Source organism: Lissotriton vulgaris, chromosome 3_1, assembly GCF_964263255.1.
Source record: "Lissotriton vulgaris chromosome 3_1, aLisVul1.2, whole genome shotgun sequence".
In the NCBI taxonomy this organism is placed as follows: domain Eukaryota; kingdom Metazoa; phylum Chordata; class Amphibia; order Caudata; family Salamandridae; genus Lissotriton; species Lissotriton vulgaris.
The window spans coordinates 1,740,159,211-1,740,178,223 of record NC_141689.1 but is presented as its reverse complement, the minus strand read 5'-3'; positions in this window follow the sequence as shown (position 1 = coordinate 1,740,178,223).

Genomic DNA, 19,013 nt, shown 5'->3' with positions numbered 1-19,013 from the left:
TGAGAAACAGGTGCTCCCTAATTTCCTGTAGTATGATATAGGGAGTGGGACCACCTTTTATGGAGAAGGTATAATTAACCTTGCTAGCCTTTGGGCAGCTTTACAAGGGTTGTGAGACATTACTGGATTTGCAGTGTTTTTTTTACATTTTATAAACAGAGCAAACACAATTGGAAACAGTATGGCATGGTCCAACATTGGCATCAGAGGGTTCCAGCGACCTCATAAACCCCGAAAGGGAAAGTTGAGTGGTCTATAAAATGTCACCAGAAGCAGCAGGTGACAGCATAGCACCATATTTCACTTTACCCATTATTTACATTTGTACGTGTTTGTTTTTACAGAGGTTAGCTTGGGAGTGGTGTTTTTCATACAGGGTAATGGTTATTGAAAATAACAGGTGGAATACTGGACTCTGCTGTTTGATTGTCAGCAGTAAATAAAGAAGAGAAAGATACATAGTTATGTAGTTAAGAGTGTAGACTTTCAGAAAAACACAATTTCTTTAGTTAAAAAAACAAATTCTGTCTGAGATTGTGGGAGTTATTCTCTTCAAGGTACAGCTAACAATGGACCCTAAATGCAATAACGTGCTTAGGCTTTATTCATCTTCCATAAACAGATTGCTGATAAAACAATGGCAGTAGTCAGGGCTAATGGAATTCATCGATTCTGTGCCTTCGCTGTTATGCAGTTATGGATTTACCACACTTGCTACAGAACTTGCTGCATAATTTGCAGATATCAGCAAAAAATGCTGTTTCTACCTCAAACGAATCAAAATAATGCAGCCATAAAAAGTGCTGCAGAATGCTGAAGAATGTACCTTTTTTGCAGCGCAATTTGGCTAATTCTGCTGCATAATTTGGTTTTACACAACGTTGTCTAATTCTGGTGGCCCTGACAATAGTAAAGCAATGTCGAGTGGTTTGTGGGCCTGTCACTATGATGATAAAACACATATTTCATAGGGGGCAGTGAAATACGTTTTTACCAATACATTTTGTGCAACAGAGCAAGATGCTCTGATTGTGGCTAACCCCCTCTGTTTGTAGATTGGGCACATGAACAAAACAGCATGGCATAATTCATAGATGCAGATCCACTGAGTGCACTATACTGTTTATTACCATTGTTGAGCATCATGGCTCACTCAAGGCTTTGCCTTGTCCCGCCACACACACAACAAAAGCAATAAATGGCTTATTGCACTGTGTTCATCTGCATATATGCTAAGTCTGTGTGTTTGGTATAGACCAGTTAGAATGTATCTAACAAAACCTAAACGGTTGTGAAATGTCCACGTTAACCTGGACACACCAACCCTGGATTGTAAATGCAGGGCCCATCGAGGCCGAGGGTGCATTTGTTGGATGAAGTTAGCTGGGTCCATTTCTGAAGGCCATTGGTGGGGCAACATATCTGGCCACCTGGAGGAAGCTTAACGAGGTCGTTTGCATCCAGATATTTTAAGGCATCTGTGCTAACTAGGGTTGGATTGGTAAGGCGGGCACTCAGGCATTGCAGAGGGGCCGGTATCTGAGTTCCAGCTGTAGGATGCTTTTTTGGGCAGCCTGGAGGGCCGATTTGGGCGGTGTCTGTGTTGTTCGGATGCTGCCAGCAGCCCAGTGGGTGCTTTTCTCGAGGCAGATGGGCATCCATTATCTCCCTTTTATCAAGGGGCAGAGGTGTCCCTCCCTTTCTCTCGCTGGGCAGGTATGCATCTTGAGCGGTAAGGCAATATGCAAATGTGGGCCTGGGCCTATTTTTAATCCCATTCCAACCCTGGTGCTAACCATGTCTGTGCCTGACCACCATGCTCTGTTGTTTTTGTGAAATATGGAATTTAATCCTAATGAATTCTGTGTTCTGAATCTACTGCCATAGCAATAGCTAAACATTTACTAAATTACTCTTTCTTAGAAAATACTTCATTTTATCAACGTACAATTGAATGACGTCAAGACGTGGGAAATTGATCATTGGGGTCACCGTTCCCCCAGAGGGCACAACAGATATTTGAGTCAGACATGCAGTATTAATAATATAGGTCGGGGGCAAACACAGTTTTCAAACGGTAAACAGACACTACAAGCACACACAGTATTTCATAGAAGGAAGCTTTGAAACCACGGGGTTGATCTCCTTGGACAGTGTATTGCTGTGTAGGCTTTGGAACAATACAGGAACTGCAGTTTAAAGCCACACCCAATTAATTTCTTGAAAATTTGACACCTGTACTCAACCTAAAGAAAAGACAAACTGGATTGCATTACACATTCTTTTGTGCAGTTGGCACAAATGAAAAGTGGCAGCAATATACACAAATGGAATGTGGTGCTGCATTTAGCCTTATTAGCATGAACTATTTGTGGGTGCAAGTCAGTGCATCCTAGGACTTATCCAGAGGGGGCTCTTTAAAAGAAGAAATGTTGCAAAGGTGTACAAATTGAGCAATAATGACACCTTGGTGCAGATTTATGTTGGGTTTGTCAGGCAAAGTGACGCAAAGTGGTGCAAACTATTGCCAGGGTATTTTATTTTTCAGCACAAAATGTATTTCATATTGGAAAGGTGCCCTTTTTTTCTGTGCAAATAGCACTTTTTGTTGTTTGCGCCACTTTCAAAGAGGAGCTACTTCAGTGGAACTTGGTGAAAACCTGATCTACTAAGAAAGTCAAATTGGGCTTTGCATCAAGAAATAATGCCACCTTGAATCAAGGCTAACTTTGATGCATGTTTTTATTTCTACAAACATTCCACACCTTGCATGTATACTGCACTGTAAAGCACAAAGCCAATGTGGGGGTTGTTTGCCTATTTGTCCAGGCAATGGGTTTTGTACTAGAAAGGAAGGTTTCCAGTACAAAGTTTATGCTATAGACCACGCACACACTGCTACACTATAGCGCAAAGGTTGGGCTTGGAGCTTGAAATTCTATGTACCAGGACAAGAGATGACAGCAGCAGCAGGCCATTTTTCGGTCTTGATTCTATCTAGAGAGAGATATGTTATATAAACTTTGTGGGCTTCAGCCTGCCCATAGGTTTTCCATTTGCTGGCTCCATCATCACTCTTCTATTCTTACTCCTCATTTGCCCATGGTATGTATGCATCATGCCTCTTCCTGTGTTTAGCCCTCCCATAGAGCAGGGACCAATTACTTCTATCCATTTTCTGCTCCCATTTAATGACAATTTTAGGAACTTTTTTTTTCTTTGTTTAAGAGTCCTTGTCAGGAGCTCTCGTGTTTTCACTTGCTCTCAGCATCGTTGTAAACCGGGCTGCAAATCATGTTCTTATCTTGTTACAATTGATGGGCATTCAAAGACCATGATCAATGTCAGATGCTGTTCTCAGAGGGCACCTGTTCTGTGACCCAACCCCCTCCGGCTTCGCTGTTTGCATGGTTTCCTCACCCCCTCCCTTATAACTGCTTGCCGCTCCCGACATATCAAACTCTTCCTCGCATTTTTTCCCTCATTTTTTATTAATCACATGTTGTTGAGCATCCCGCCAAGACTCGTACCTGGGACCCAGTTTAAAAGTTTCCTCTCTAGCCGTTAAGCTACATCCACATTGATGGGACTAATATAACAGCTTTCTTAGTGTTTCGTCACTAAATACGTACTGCGACATCAGCCGGTCCACCAAGACATTGGTGTCCATTGAAATGCAGCATGAGAACTAGGAAGCAAAGGGCCGGCCAGCCATAAACACTGAAGAAGGGATAGCAGTTCCAACACTACTGCTTCAAGTGATGTTTGCGGATGAAGGCAGTAGGCAGAGCATGTTTTACGGATGAACTCGTCGCTATGTGCTTATTCAGTTTGTTTTATAAACAATAATTTTGATCTCGAAAAACTTTCTTGTTAAAGTAGGAAAAACTGCTTCCTTGCTACATATGGTCATATTGTTTACCGCTTCTGTAAAGGTATACCAAATGTCTGCCTTTCTGCAACATATTTTTATATCACTTTGATATTGCGAGGTCCATTGCTCAAAATATTCCACACCGTAGAAACCTGGCGTTATCAGTTTGTAGTTCCAAGCCGGCGGAGATCAACCATGTTAGAAAGGAGAAAGGAGAGCAACTCTCCATTTGTAAAAAAGTCAATGGAAATGGGGTACAGCTAACAGATCTGAACATGCCATTAAATGACGCCTATTAATTTTGAAAACACGACTCTTCAATAAAGATTGAATGAACCTTAGCAGCAGGCTCTGACCTACTGCCTTCAATCAGTAGCTCTCTTGGGCGAACACCAAGAGTAATAACAGGGTAGAGCCATTTGGCATGTGATTGGGCTCATTAGTATGCTAATCAATCAATCAATCAATCAGTGATTTGTAAGCGCGCTTCTCACCCGTGAGGGTCTCAAGGAGCTGAGGGGAGTGACTGGGAGGGGTCCGCAGATCTGTTTAGCCAAAGAGCTCGGTCTTGAGGGTCTTCCTGAAGGTGTTGAGGGAAAGGGCGCATCTGATGTCTACTGGTAGCTCATTCCACGCCTCGGCTGCAATGTGAGAGAAGGATATTCCACCTGCTCTGGCTCTGTGGATGCGAAGGGTTTCGGCCAGTACGAGGTTAGAAGATCAGAGGTTTCTTTTTGGTATGTGGAAGTTGATTCTGCCGTTGAGGTATTTGGGTCCATTGTTGTATAGGCATTTGTAGGCGTGAGTGAGGGTTTTGAAAGTGACTCTTTTCTCCACGGGGAGCCAATGGAGACTTTGTAGGTATTGGCTGATGTGTTCGTGTCGGGGATGCCGAGGATGAGTCTGGCAGCGGTGTTCTGTATTGTCTGGACTTTGTAGAGTAGGGACTTGTTGATGCCGGCGTAGTTTCCATAGTCCAGTCTGCTGGCGATGAGTGCATGGGTGACTGTCTTTCTTGACCCAGGGGGATCCACTTGAAGGTTTTGCGGAGGATGTGGAGGGTGTTGAAGCTGCTGGAGGTGACGGCGTTGACCTGTCGGTTCATGGTGAGTGATGAGTCGAGTATGATGCCAAGGTTCTTGGCGTGGTCTGAAGGGGTCTGTGGGCTACCAAGGGCGGTCGGCCACCAGGTGCTGTCCCATGCAAAAGGGGTGGTACTGAGGACGAGGACTTCTGTCTTCAGGCAGCTGTTGGTTATCCAGCGATGATTTGCATTCCTTTCTGGAAGTTGAGCAGTGGTGATGTCTTTGGTGAGGGAGAGGAGGAGCTCGGTGTCACAGTGTGACGATGGCTGTGAGGGGGGCCATGTAGATGTTGAAGAGGGTGGGGCTCAGTGATGAACCCTGGGAGATTCCGCAGGTGATTTTCGTGGGGTCATAGAGGAAGGGTGGGAGTCTGATCCTTCGGCTTCTTCCGGTGAGGAATGATTGGGTCCAGTCCAGGGCTGTTCCTTGTATGCCTGCGTCGTGTAGTCTGGCGACTAGTGTGCGGTGGAAGACGGTGTCGAAGGCCGCTGATAGGTCAAGCAGGATGAAGGCTGTGGAGTGGCCTTTGTCCAGGAGGGTGCGGATGTCGTCTGTGGCGGCGAGTAGGGCGGTCTCTGTGCTGTGTGCTTCGGAATCCAGATTGGGACGGGTCAAGGGCGGTGTTCTCTTAAATGAATCGTGTCAGTTTCCTGTTGACTGTTTTCTCTGCAACTTTGGCTGCGAAGGGGAGGAGCGAGATGGGCCGATAGTTCTTAAGGGCAGTGGGGTCAGCTGTGGGCTTCTTGAGCAGGGGTCTGACTTCTGCGCACTTCTAGTCATCTCGAAGGTGCCTGTTTTGAAAGTGGTGTTGATGGTGCGTTGTAGTTTGGGTGCGATGGCGGCCGCAGTTCTGTGGTGGATGTGAAGGAGGCAGGGGTCAGTGGGGTCCCGAGTGGATGCTTTTCATGGTCAAGGCGGTGTCTTCGGCAGTGATCGGTGTCCAGTTGGAGAGGATGGGGTGGCGGGTTTTTCTGTGGCGCCTGGTTGAAGTTGTCGTAGAGGTTTTTGATCTTGAGGTGGAAATAGGTTCCAAGCTTTGCCCAGAGGTCTTGGGATGGGCTGATGTTTGTGGCTTTGCTGCGTGGGTTGGTGAATTCTTGAATGAAATAGAAAAGTTCCTTGGAGTTGGTGGAGTTGGTCAGGATTTTGTTGTGGATGAAGTTCCTCTTGGTGGCTCTGATCTGGTTGTGGTAGTCCATCATAGCGTCCTTGTAGGTGGTGTGGTTTTAGGTGTTTCTCCAGTTCTTCTCCAGGCGTCTGCAGGTGCGTCTGGCTTCTTGGAGAGCGGTGGTGAACCAGGCAGCCTTCCTGGGGCGTTGTCTGTTATGGTTGCGTATCGGGCAAGCTCATCTGCGCAGTTGGAGATCCAGGTGTGGAGTTCTCTGGCTGCGTCATTTGCATCATTTGCGTCAGGTGCCCAAGTGTGGTTGTCTCGGGTGAGGGTGGAGTTCAGTTGCTCGTCGGTAACCTTGCTCCAGTTCCTTCGTGGTGGGCTTGGGGCTGGTTTGGGTGCCATGGGTTCGTTGATGGCGAAGTGTACTCAGTGGTGGTCGGTCCATTGCGGCTGTGTTGTGTGGCTGAATTGGACGCTGTTTTCTGCCACAAAGATGGGGTCGAGGGTGTGTCCTGCTCTGTGGGACAGTGGGTTGATGAGTTGTTTAAGTACGATGCTGGTGAGGTTGTCACGAAGGATAGTGGAGTTGGGGTCGCTGAAGTTGTTGATGGGGTTGTCGATGTGGAAGTTCAGGTCTCCAATGAGTATGTAATTTGTTGTGGCAATGGCGTGGGGTGCGATGAAGTCGGTGATGGTGGTGGTGAAAGGTGTTAGGGGGCCAAGGGGTCTGTAGACGAGAGTTCCTCGGAGTGTGGCTTTGGGGGTGATCTGGATCTGAAAGGGCAGGTGTTAGGTGGAGGGGAAGGTTTTGCTGGAGGTGGTGAGGCGGAGGGTGTTCTTGTGGGAGATGGCGAGGCCCCCTCCTGGGTGGTTTAGGCGGTCTTTCCCCTGGATCTTGTTTCTATCTGGGATAGCGGTGCTGATGTCAGGGGGCCGAGGATGCGTTTGTCCAGGTCTCTGTGAAGAAGGTGATGTCGGGCAAGAGAGAGTCCAGTAGGTTCCTGATTTCCATGGCGTGTTTGTGTACAGAGCGTACGTTGAGGAGGATGCAATTTAGGGTGTCGCCGGTTCTGGCGTCGGTGGTGTTGGAGGCGGGGGTGGGTGTGGGTCTGGCGGCAGTGGAGGTAGGAGAACAAGCCATGGGTCATGTTCAGCGAGGCCTGTTGGCATTCTCTAAGTCTTCCAGGGTTGAGTGCGAGGAGGATGGTGGTGTCGTATTGATGGGTAATGGGAGGTCCAGGGTTCCTGGCGCTGGCCGCGGTCAGGTCACGGATGAGCGCAGGCGGGCTTTGGAGCTCCAGTGGCGCACGCACTGCGCGCGTCCATTGAGCGACCGTGCAGCGGCCTCCATTAAGTAGGGGAGGTGGGAGGGAGGAGAGGCTGGAAGGTGGGAGCGGGGGAATTCCAGGGTGGAATTCCGGGGCAGGGGAGGGACCGTAGGGGCAGCAGCAGTGAAAGGCGAAAGGAACAGGCAGGCACGAGAAAATAAAAACAGTGGTGGAATTAGAGCTAGACTTAGATGGGCATAATAACAGTGGCACAACAGGGATTTTTCTTTTTAAACAGCAGAGAAAGGTTATGGTGGTTGCAGGCAGTCTGGTCCCAGTTGGAGCGGGCAACAGGCGCAGGAGCTCGAAGGAGGAGGTCGGGGTCTGGAGACAAGAGACAGCACTTCGGAGCTACGGGGAGAGAGTGGACCTAGACCGAGGGTTAGAGGTCTAACCAGCTGTGGCCCTTGTAGTGAAGTCTAGCCGCGACTCCCATTTCAGCAAAGTTATCGAAATCCTCATCAAAATGGTCGCAGTTCAGCCAGCTGATTTGAAGGGGCCCAAACAAAGTAACTTCTCATGTGTTTCGACCCTTTTGTGCAAATAGCTTATGATTTATGAAAGGCAAGCAGCGCCTCTTTTCTGTCTGTAAGTCCACCAGCAGAAACTCTCAACGGGCACTGCTCTGGAATGTTTCTTGAGGGAACTGAAAAAATGGACAACATGTATTTATTATTATTGTCCTGTGTTCTGGCACCTGTCTCTCTAGTCCCTTTCATTCACCGTTACCTGCCAACCCCCCACACCTCACACTCCGCCGGCATGAGGAGCAATTGCGCCTCACAATGGTCTCACAATGGGTATGACGACCACTGTACCGCAAGCACCGCCCTCCGGGGAGCAAATTGGGGTAGACCGGCCGGCATGACCGTTCTCTTTTCTATGTCCCTTACCATGAGGCTATAGAAAGCAAATCGACCTATTTACTTACTCTAAAGCTTATAATAGAACAAATTTTTTTTATTTTTTTTTATTTCTTTCGATTTGTATAGCGCTCTATAACCCAGGGGTCTCTAAGCGCTTGTCCAGTAAGCACCGCAGGAAACCAAAAGAAAGATACTTCCCAGAAATTTATAGCCCTCCCCAGGCCTTCTGGAAAAGAACAGTCTTCAACCTCTTCCGAAAGGACAGCAAATTAGGTTCTTTGCGTAAGTCCGCCGGTAGACTATTCCAAGCCCCTGGGAGGGTGTTCGAGATGGCACGACCGCCCACTGTCGCCAATCTGAAACGAGGTTGCATGAGAAGAGTTGCCTCAGCAGATCTTAACACCCTGGCAGGTTTATATGGAATCAGGCGGGTCTTAATGTATCTTGGTGCCTTACCGTAAAGGGATTTATGTGCTATGCATAACCCTTTGAAGAGCACCCTCTGCCTTACTGGGAGCCAATGTAGCTCACGCATAAGTGGGGACACATGCGTGCTCCTAGGTTTCTTATGAATGAGCCTAGCGGCATCATTCATCACCATCTGAAGTTTGTCTAGGAGTTTTTGGGGTAGACCCAAATAGAGCGAGTTGCCGTAATCCAATCTCGCAAGGATCATAGCGGAAACTGCCCGTCTCAGTGTGGAATAGGACAGTAATGGCGCAATTTTTCTAAGTTGACGAAGCAGGCCAACACAAGTTCCTACCACCGTGGTAACTTGTTTCCGCATGGAGAGCTTGTCATCCACATACATGCCTAGGCTTTTTACAGCCACTGCCGGCTCCGGAGGCGGTCCAAGTTCCCTCGGCCAGAATCCATCATGCCATGGATTGCCAGCGATGGTAATGGGTAGAACTTCCGTCTTGTCCGGATTAATTTTTAGGGAGTTCAGCGACATCCAATTAGCTGTATGCTTCAAGATGGTTTGCAGATTTGCTGGCGCCCCAGGCGTATTATCCATTTGGATAATAATTTGGGTGTCGTCCGCATAGTTGTATACCTGACAATCCATTTGATTCAGGAGTGCAATCAATGGTTGAAGATATATATTGAATAACAGGGGCGACAAAGCCGACCCCTGTGGCACTCCACAAGAGATTGGTGTTGCAGTAGAGAGCAATTCTCCCAGCTGAACTCTTTGTGTCCTCCCTTGTAGAAAAGAAGCAAACCAGGCGTGGGCTGTGCCCTGGATGCCGAAGTCCCTCATCCGCGACAGGAGTTGTTTGTGACAAACGGTGTCAAACGCCGCGGAGAGGTCTAACAGCACCAGGGCGCCGGGTATCTTCTTGTCTGCCCTATTTCGGAGCTCATCTATGATGGACAGCATGACCAGTTCCGTGCTGTGATTTGCACGGAACCCCGATTGGTTTGGTTCCAACAGACCGTTCCTTTCTAGATGGTCAGAAAGGTCGGCCAAAACATGCTGGCCAACAAACCCTTCTATTAGGTATTTTAAGTAGTTCCCAAGGCTCTCAATCTTGTAATGGCCAGTATTTTGGGGGCACTTTCTATTTTATGGCAAACAGCACGAATCATTGCCGAGACCTATTGGATTTGCCAATGCTTGTTAATAAATATGACTGTGCGCTACTTTCTTCCCCTTTAGAAATGGTTGCTTCATTATGTTGGGCAAAAAATAATACATCTATCTCTTCACGCGTTTTACTGCAGTGTTGAAAATGCAAGAAGATCTTTCACATTACACTCAAACTTTAGAAACTTTTCAAAAACTCGGGGTGAATGTAGAGGCCCTGGTATGCTGCAACAGTATTACAAAGGTACAATGCTGAATGAAGATTATCAGAGGCACACCAGGGAACACAACAAGAGGGTGGAGGTAGAAAGGGAGGTAAAAGTGCAGAGATCAACAGAAAGTGTCTACTTTAGCTGAAGTTTGAAACATTGGCACTGGCGATTGAGATCCGCTATGAGAGTCTTCTGTGTGCCTCATGTCTCATATATTGTGTAAATCCTGGAAGTGGTTACTGAGGAAGGTAAATGTCATGTACACAGCCCCCAGGACCATAAGACGTGAAGAACAAAAGGAATGACCTGATGTTGTTTTTAAGCCCTAGGTATCCACACCGGCTGCGTGGCATGAGTTCCTGCTACTGGCTCCGCTGGGTATGACTGGTCTGTGGTTTGAAGGTGACCATCGTCAGGAACAGTAAAGTATATGGATAATGACGAGGGCCTTGTTCTCAACACTTGTGATGGATGGGTGTAAGGGGATTGTGGTTTACCTCTGTGCTCAGAACCACTGAGGGACAAAAGAATGGGGAATGGACCAGAGAGACACCTGCTTCAGAAGAAAGTGGTAAAATTCTGCCATTACACAATACCATAAACTATATTTCTGTACCATATAAAACCTTGGAACCATGAAATAAAACCAAACTTTCCTTTATTCAATATCCTTAATAGGAAAACAGTGGCCATTGGCAGTGATCAAGAGTTAACCATGTATGCTGTTGTAGTGTGGCCCAGTGAACACGGTCATGCCCAGGTGTGCAGTTCAACCCAGAAATCTAGATCTTCAGCGGAAGAACGGTTGCAAAGCGGATGCTGATGATGATACAGCTGCCTTTTCCCAAGGAATGTGAAAGGTGGCAGCCTATGGGGGATCAAACTAGAGATGAAAAGACTGACAGAATGGTACCCACATGTTGGAGTAAAGAGGTTGCAAACTGTCCTCTGAGGCCGCTGGCACTGGACAAAGAAAACTAAAAGTGGGTATCATAACTAAGGCTCCCAGTTTTCTGTTTGTACAGATTTTTACAGATACATACAGACAGAAAACAATGTGTTTTCTGTATGTATTTATTTTTAAAAACAGAAAAATACTGAAAACTGAGGGGCATATTATCAAGACCAGCATTAAAATTATCGCCGGTTTAGCGGCAGAAAACTGCTGCTAAAGGAGTCCTAACTTTACTACTACTGAACTGTGAAAAATCCAAATTTTAAGACTTTCGGTATTCACAGAAGTCATTTAGGAGTCCTAAAGCTAGGAGTCCTAACTTTACTACTGCTAAAACGAGAAAAATCCTAATTTTAAGACTTTCGGTATTCACACAAGGGATTTAGGAGTCCTAAAGTTAGGAGTCCTAACTTCTGTGAATACCGAAATGAGTAAGTGCCTTCTTGGAATACCAAAATGAGTAAGTGCCTTCTGTGAACACCAAAATGGTAGTAAGTTTAGGATTTTGTCTTAAGTTAGTTCTGTGAATCGAGCCCAAAATAAACATGGATAAATCCCAATAAGTTGGACAAAAAATAAATATATATAGATGAATACAGACGGAATTGTTAAAACAATAAATACCATAAAACCGGAAGCGCAAATCATAATCAACCAGATAATGGCTTGGGGGCACAAACAAACTTTTGCATAGAACTATTATGTATGATTTTTGTACTGTTCACAGTAACTTGTGATGCTATCTTTAGTTGGCCTCCAAATTATGTTTATGTGTATAAACCAATATTTCTTAATTTGAATGCAAATGTCACTGGAGTTTGTCTAGCTACCAACATTTAATATTAATACAAGATATTTCTCTTGGAAGTCTGCAGACGAATTACTCTTAGGTAATCGCATTTGCCTCATATTCTTAGATCTACAGACAGCCAAGTTTATTATTGGTATATGCTGTTTTTATAGACTGTAATTGCTGAAGAATCACTTACTTTGACCTGGCAGTATATATTTTATTTCTATTATTTCTACTAATAATGGCTTGATTACAAGGGTCCCGGTAAAGTGATATCAATGCGCAAACTCATGCTTGTGCAGGGATGGCAATTAAAAGTAGTCCAATGTTCATGTCACCCGGAAACTACTAGATGAGATAAACTTTGTAACCCCTTGCTATATTTTAGCAGATCAAATCTGCTGGAATTTAAAGGGAGGAAGGATTACCAGGTAAGTGCTGAGATACGTGGCTTTGGGTCAGAAATCACCTAAATATGTAGGTTATTCCCAATTACCAAGAAAAAACACTCGGAGTAGGTTTCATTTATCACACCCGATACATTTCGACGACTCCGGTTTTATTGGATGCAATAAATACCAACTACACCTTTGTCACACTCGCAACTCGGCCCTAGGTGCTCCTGTTCGACTTGTAAAAACTGTATTGGTTACTCATTAGACAAACAATAATGTTCAAATGTTTTTTCATGGTGCATAAAATCTTTTACAGCCAGGAGACATCTGAAGCCTCAAACCTTTCTTAGACGGACCTAGCGATTGGCTCATTTCCTACAATTTGTGCCACCAGAATCAAGAAAGACCAGACAAAGGGATGCTTGTCTTGCTATTCAGTATTATAACACTGGAACATCCTGCTCTAGGTGTTCCTGTTCGACTTGTAAAAACTGTATTGGTTACTCATTAGACAAACAATGATGTTCAAATGTTTTTTCATTGTGCATAAAATCTTTTACAGCCAGGAGACATCTGAAGACTTAAACCTTTCTTACACGGACCTAGCGATTGGCTCATTTCCTACAATTTGTGCCACCAGAATCAAGAAAGACCAGACAAAGGGATGCTTGTTTTGCTATTCAGTATTATAACACTGGAACATCCTGCCTAGAGGTGTCAAAGTCCACACGCTTTGGCCTGTAGGAAGGCTATTAAAACAATTTTTTATGAACTCTATGATGGTGGTTCTGGCAAATATAATTAATACATTAGATGTTGGGTTGATCGTTTGGACTGGTACCTTACTCTTGCTATTTTGACGAATTAGGGCATTTTGTTTGTCCCCAGTGTTTCAGCTTTTAGGTCGATCCTAGACAGCGCTTGAGCTGTCAGGATGATCTGTTGTATGTACTTTTGTGGGCTTGCACTCCTCCCATTGCGATTAAGTTGTCAAATCGCTTGTCTTTAAAAATTCCTTGCTTGCCAATGGGTATGTTTTTTTCTGGTCCCTCCTTTTTGCAACTCGTTCACTTCCCTGGAGTTTCACCCCAGGATCTGTAGCCTTCTTCTTTTTCTATTTTCCTTTCCTTTCAGGAACTAAAAAAACAAATCTGAACAGCTCTTCACGATTTTGTGGATTGTGTTTTAAGTGGCTACTTGCGTGCCTTTATCTTGTTTGGGATTCGGGCTTGTTTAGGACTTTGCTAGCTTTCTGCGGGTTTTAGGCTTTTCTTGAAAGGGGTTCATGTTTGTAGTAATCTTAGAATGCTAAACTTAGTACTGTATGTCTTTCTAGCCCGGTAATCCAAATGGCCAATTACAACCTAGACTGCAGAAGAATTTGTGCTTTGCTCATATCTTTTCATTTCTATAATCTAGAACGCTACTGAGCCTAGTTTACTGTCTGACTCTCCAGCAGCCTTTGAAGAGAACATTTACGAAACCTGTGTCTGAACCAATTCATCTTTAAAGGACGTAGTGTGCGTTATGCTGAATTTATGGTATTTTTATACACTTAGGGGCAGATTTATGTCGGACATGCGCCACATTTACGCTGCCGTTGCATGACGCAATGGCGCGGAAACGTGGCGCATCCCTGCGACCTATTTACAACGTGACACATCTAGGCAGATGCGTCATGTTGTAAAGCCCTGCGCCACATGGAACCTGCGTCAGGTTTCATGTGGACGTTCTGTCGCAGGGTGGGCGTTTCCTCGTAGGAAAGCCCCGTAAAACTGAGGCAGTGAAATCTACAAGATTTCACAGAGTCAGTTTTACGACGCTGCTGCGTCAAATCCTTACGCCTGCTTGAAGCAGGCGTAAGGAGTGACGCACCACGTTATGTATGGGTGGCCTCTGTACATTGCAGGAGTTGCGTCGCACTTGTGACACTACTCCAGCAATGCGCCGCCAATACACCACAAGATGCGTCACGCATCTGCCCTTCCTTGCACCATGGTGCGCCGCATTGTAAATGCGATTTAGAAAAGGGGGTGGTGATGAACAGAGTGTCTGAGTTAAACAGACCACTCTTACCCAGTCCAAAGATCAGGGCTTGATCCATCACCGTTATTTATCTCACTGCCCCATCCCAGCTCAGAACCTGGCTATATGCAAATCAGTCTGTCCCTGGCCCAGTGCATCATGGGAACAGGGCAGACTAAACTACCAAGCCAATTCTTCACCAGAAAGGAGACAAGCTACCGGGGACCGGTTTCTGGCATTTCAGCCTTCTTCGGCCCGGCTTGCTTGAATCCTGATGGAGCAGTGAGAAAGGGACTCATGTCTGAGTATACCCTGCCACACCTATAGTGGCCAAAAACGATTTAGAAAAGGGGGTGGTGATGAACAGAGTGTCTGAGTTAAACAGACCACTCTTACCCAGTCCAAAGATCAGGGCTTGATCCATCACCGTTATTTATCTCACTGCCCCATCCCAGCTCAGAACCTGGCTATATGCAAATCAGTCTGTCCCTGGCCCAGTGCATCATGGGAACAGGGCAGACTAAACTACCAAGCCAATTCTTCACCAGAAAGGAGACAAGCTACCGGGGACCGGTTTCTGGCATTTCAGCCTTCTTCGGCCCGGCTTGCTTGAATCCTGATGGAGCAGTGAGAAAGGGACTCATGTCTGAGTATACCCTGCCACACCTATAGTGGCCAAAAACGATTTAGAAAAGGGGGTGGTGATGAACAGAGTGTCTGAGTTAAACAGACCACTCTTACCCAGTCCAAAGATCAGGGCTTGATCCATCACCGTTATTTATCTCACTGCCCCATCCCAGCTCAGAACCTGGCTATATGCAAATCAGTCTGTCCCTGGCCCAGTGCATCATGGGAACAGGGCAGACTAAACTACCAAGCCAATTCTTCACCAGAAAGGAGACAAGCTACCGGGGACCGGTTTCTGGCATTTCAGCCTTCTTCGGCCCGGCTTGCTTGAATCCTGATGGAGCAGTGAGAAAGGGACTCATGTCTGAGTATACCCTGCCACACCTATAGTGGCCAAAAACGATTTAGAAAAGGGGGTGGTGATGAACAGAGTGTCTGAGTTAAACAGACCACTCTTACCCAGTCCAAAGATCAGGGCTTGATCCATCACCGTTATTTATCTCACTGCCCCATCCCAGCTCAGAACCTGGCTATATGCAAATCAGTCTGTCCCTGGCCCAGTGCATCATGGGAACAGGGCAGACTAAACTACCAAGCCAATTCTTCACCAGAAAGGAGACAAGCTACCGGGGACCGGTTTCTGGCATTTCAGCCTTCTTCGGCCCGGCTTGCTTGAATCCTGATGGAGCAGTGAGAAAGGGACTCATGTCTGAGTATACCCTGCCACACCTATAGTGGCCAAAAACGATTTAGAAAAGGGGGTGGTGATGAACAGAGTGTCTGAGTTAAACAGACCACTCTTACCCAGTCCAAAGATCAGGGCTTGATCCATCACCGTTATTTATCTCACTGCCCCATCCCAGCTCAGAACCTGGCTATATGCAAATCAGTCTGTCCCTGGCCCAGTGCATCATGGGAACAGGGCAGACTAAACTACCAAGCCAATTCTTCACCAGAAAGGAGACAAGCTACCGGGGACCGGTTTCTGGCATTTCAGCCTTCTTCGGCCCGGCTTGCTTGAATCCTGATGGAGCAGTGAGAAAGGGACTCATGTCTGAGTATACCCTGCCACACCTATAGTGGCCAAAAACGATTTAGAAAAGGGGGTGGTGATGAACAGAGTGTCTGAGTTAAACAGACCACTCTTACCCAGTCCAAAGATCAGGGCTTGATCCATCACCGTTATTTATCTCACTGCCCCATCCCAGCTCAGAACCTGGCTATATGCAAATCAGTCTGTCCCTGGCCCAGTGCATCATGGGAACAGGGCAGACTAAACTACCAAGCCAATTCTTCACCAGAAAGGAGACAAGCTACCGGGGACCGGTTTCTGGCATTTCAGCCTTCTTCGGCCCGGCTTGCTTGAATCCTGATGGAGCAGTGAGAAAGGGACTCATGTCTGAGTATACCCTGCCACACCTATAGTGGCCAAAAACGATTTAGAAAAGGGGGTGGTGATGAACAGAGTGTCTGAGTTAAACAGACCACTCTTACCCAGTCCAAAGATCAGGGCTTGATCCATCACCGTTATTTATCTCACTGCCCCATCCCAGCTCAGAACCTGGCTATATGCAAATCAGTCTGTCCCTGGCCCAGTGCATCATGGGAACAGGGCAGACTAAACTACCAAGCCAATTCTTCACCAGAAAGGAGACAAGCTACCGGGGACCGGTTTCTGGCATTTCAGCCTTCTTCGGCCCGGCTTGCTTGAATCCTGATGGAGCAGTGAGAAAGGGACTCATGTCTGAGTATACCCTGCCACACCTATAGTGGCCAAAAACGATTTAGAAAAGGGGGTGGTGATGAACAGAGTGTCTGAGTTAAACAGACCACTCTTACCCAGTCCAAAGATCAGGGCTTGATCCATCACCGTTATTTATCTCACTGCCCCATCCCAGCTCAGAACCTGGCTATATGCAAATCAGTCTGTCCCTGGCCCAGTGCATCATGGGAACAGGGCAGACTAAACTACCAAGCCAATTCTTCACCAGAAAGGAGACAAGCTACCGGGGACCGGTTTCTGGCATTTCAGCCTTCTTCGGCCCGGCTTGCTTGAATCCTGATGGAGCAGTGAGAAAGGGACTCATGTCTGAGTATACCCTGCCACACCTATAGTGGCCAAAAACGATTTAGAAAAGGGGGTGGTGATGAACAGAGTGTCTGAGTTAAACAGACCACTCTTACCCAGTCCAAAGATCAGGGCTTGATCCATCACCGTTATTTATCTCACTGCCCCATCCCAGCTCAGAACCTGGCTATATGCAAATCAGTCTGTCCCTGGCCCAGTGCATCATGGGAACAGGGCAGACTAAACTACCAAGCCAATTCTTCACCAGAAAGGAGACAAGCTACCGGGGACCGGTTTCTGGCATTTCAGCCTTCTTCGGCCCGGCTTGCTTGAATCCTGATGGAGCAGTGAGAAAGGGACTCATGTCTGAGTATACCCTGCCATACCTATAGTGGCCAAAAACGATTTAGAAAAGGGGGTGGTGATGAACAGAGTGTCTGAGTTAAACAGACCACTCTTACCCAGTCCAAAGATCAGGGCTTGATCCATCACCGTTATTTATCTCACTGCCCCATCCCAGCTCAGAACCTGGCTATATGCAAATCAGTCTGTCCCTGGCCCAGTGCATCATGGGAACAGGGCAGACTAAACTACCAAGCCAATTCTTCACCAGAAAGGAGACAAGCTACCGGGGACCGGTTTCTGGCATTTCAGCCTTCTTCGGCCCGGCTTGCTTGAATCCTGATGGAGCAGTGAGAAAGGGACTCATGTCTGAGTATACCCTGCCACACCTATAGTGGCCAAAAACGATTTAGAAAAGGGGGTGGTGATGAACAGAGTGTCTGAGTTAAACAGACCACTCTTACCCAGTCCAAAGATCAGGGCTTGATCCATCACCGTTATTTATCTCACTGCCCCATCCCAGCTCAGAACCTGGCTATATGCAAATCAGTCTGTCCCTGGCCCAGTGCATCATGGGAACAGGGCAGACTAAACTACCAAGCCAATTCTTCACCAGAAAGGAGACAAGCTACCGGGGACCGGTTTCTGGCATTTCAGCCTTCTTCGGCCCGGCTTGCTTGAATCCTGATGGAGCAGTGAGAAAGGGACTCATGTCTGAGTATACCCTGCCACACCTATAGTGGCCAAAAACGATTTAGAAAAGGGGGTGGTGATGAACAGAGTGTCTGAGTTAAACAGACCACTCTTACCCAGTCCAAAGATCAGGGCTTGATCCATCACCGTTATTTATCTCACTGCCCCATCCCAGCTCAGAACCTGGCTATATGCAAATCAGTCTGTCCCTGGCCCAGTGCATCATGGGAACAGGGCAGACTAAACTACCAAGCCAATTCTTCACCAGAAAGGAGACAAGCTACCGGGGACCGGTTTCTGGCATTTCAGCCTTCTTCGGCCCGGCTTGCTTGAATCCTGATGGAGCAGTGAGAAAGGGACTCATGTCTGAGTATACCCTGCCACACCTATAGTGGCCAAAAACGATTTAGAAAAGGGGGTGGTGATGAACAGAGTGTCTGAGTTAAACAGACCACTCTTACCCAGTCCAAAGATCAGGGCTTGATCCATCACCGTTATTTATCTCACTGCCCCATCCCAGCTCAGAACCTGGCTATATGCAAATCAGTCTGTCCCTGGCCCAGTGCATCATGGGAACAGGGCAGACTAAACTACCAAGCCAATTCTTCACCAGAAAGGAGACAAGCTACCGGGGACCGGTTTCTGGCATTTCAGCCTTCTTCGGCCCGGCTTGCTTGAATCCTGATGGAGCAGTGAGAAAGGGACTCATGTCTGAGTATACCCTGCCACACCTATAGTGGCCAAAAACGATTTAGAAAAGGGGGTGGTGATGAACAGAGTGTCTGAGTTAAACAGACCACTCTTACCCAGTCCAAAGATCAGGGCTTGATCCATCACCGTTATTTATCTCACTGCCCCATCCCAGCTCAGAACCTGGCTATATGCAAATCAGTCTGTCCCTGGCCCAGTGCATCATGGGAACAGGGCAGACTAAACTACCAAGCCAATTCTTCACCAGAAAGGAGACAAGCTACCGGGGACCGGTTTCTGGCATTTCAGCCTTCTTCGGCCCGGCTTGCTTGAATCCTGATGGAGCAGTGAGAAA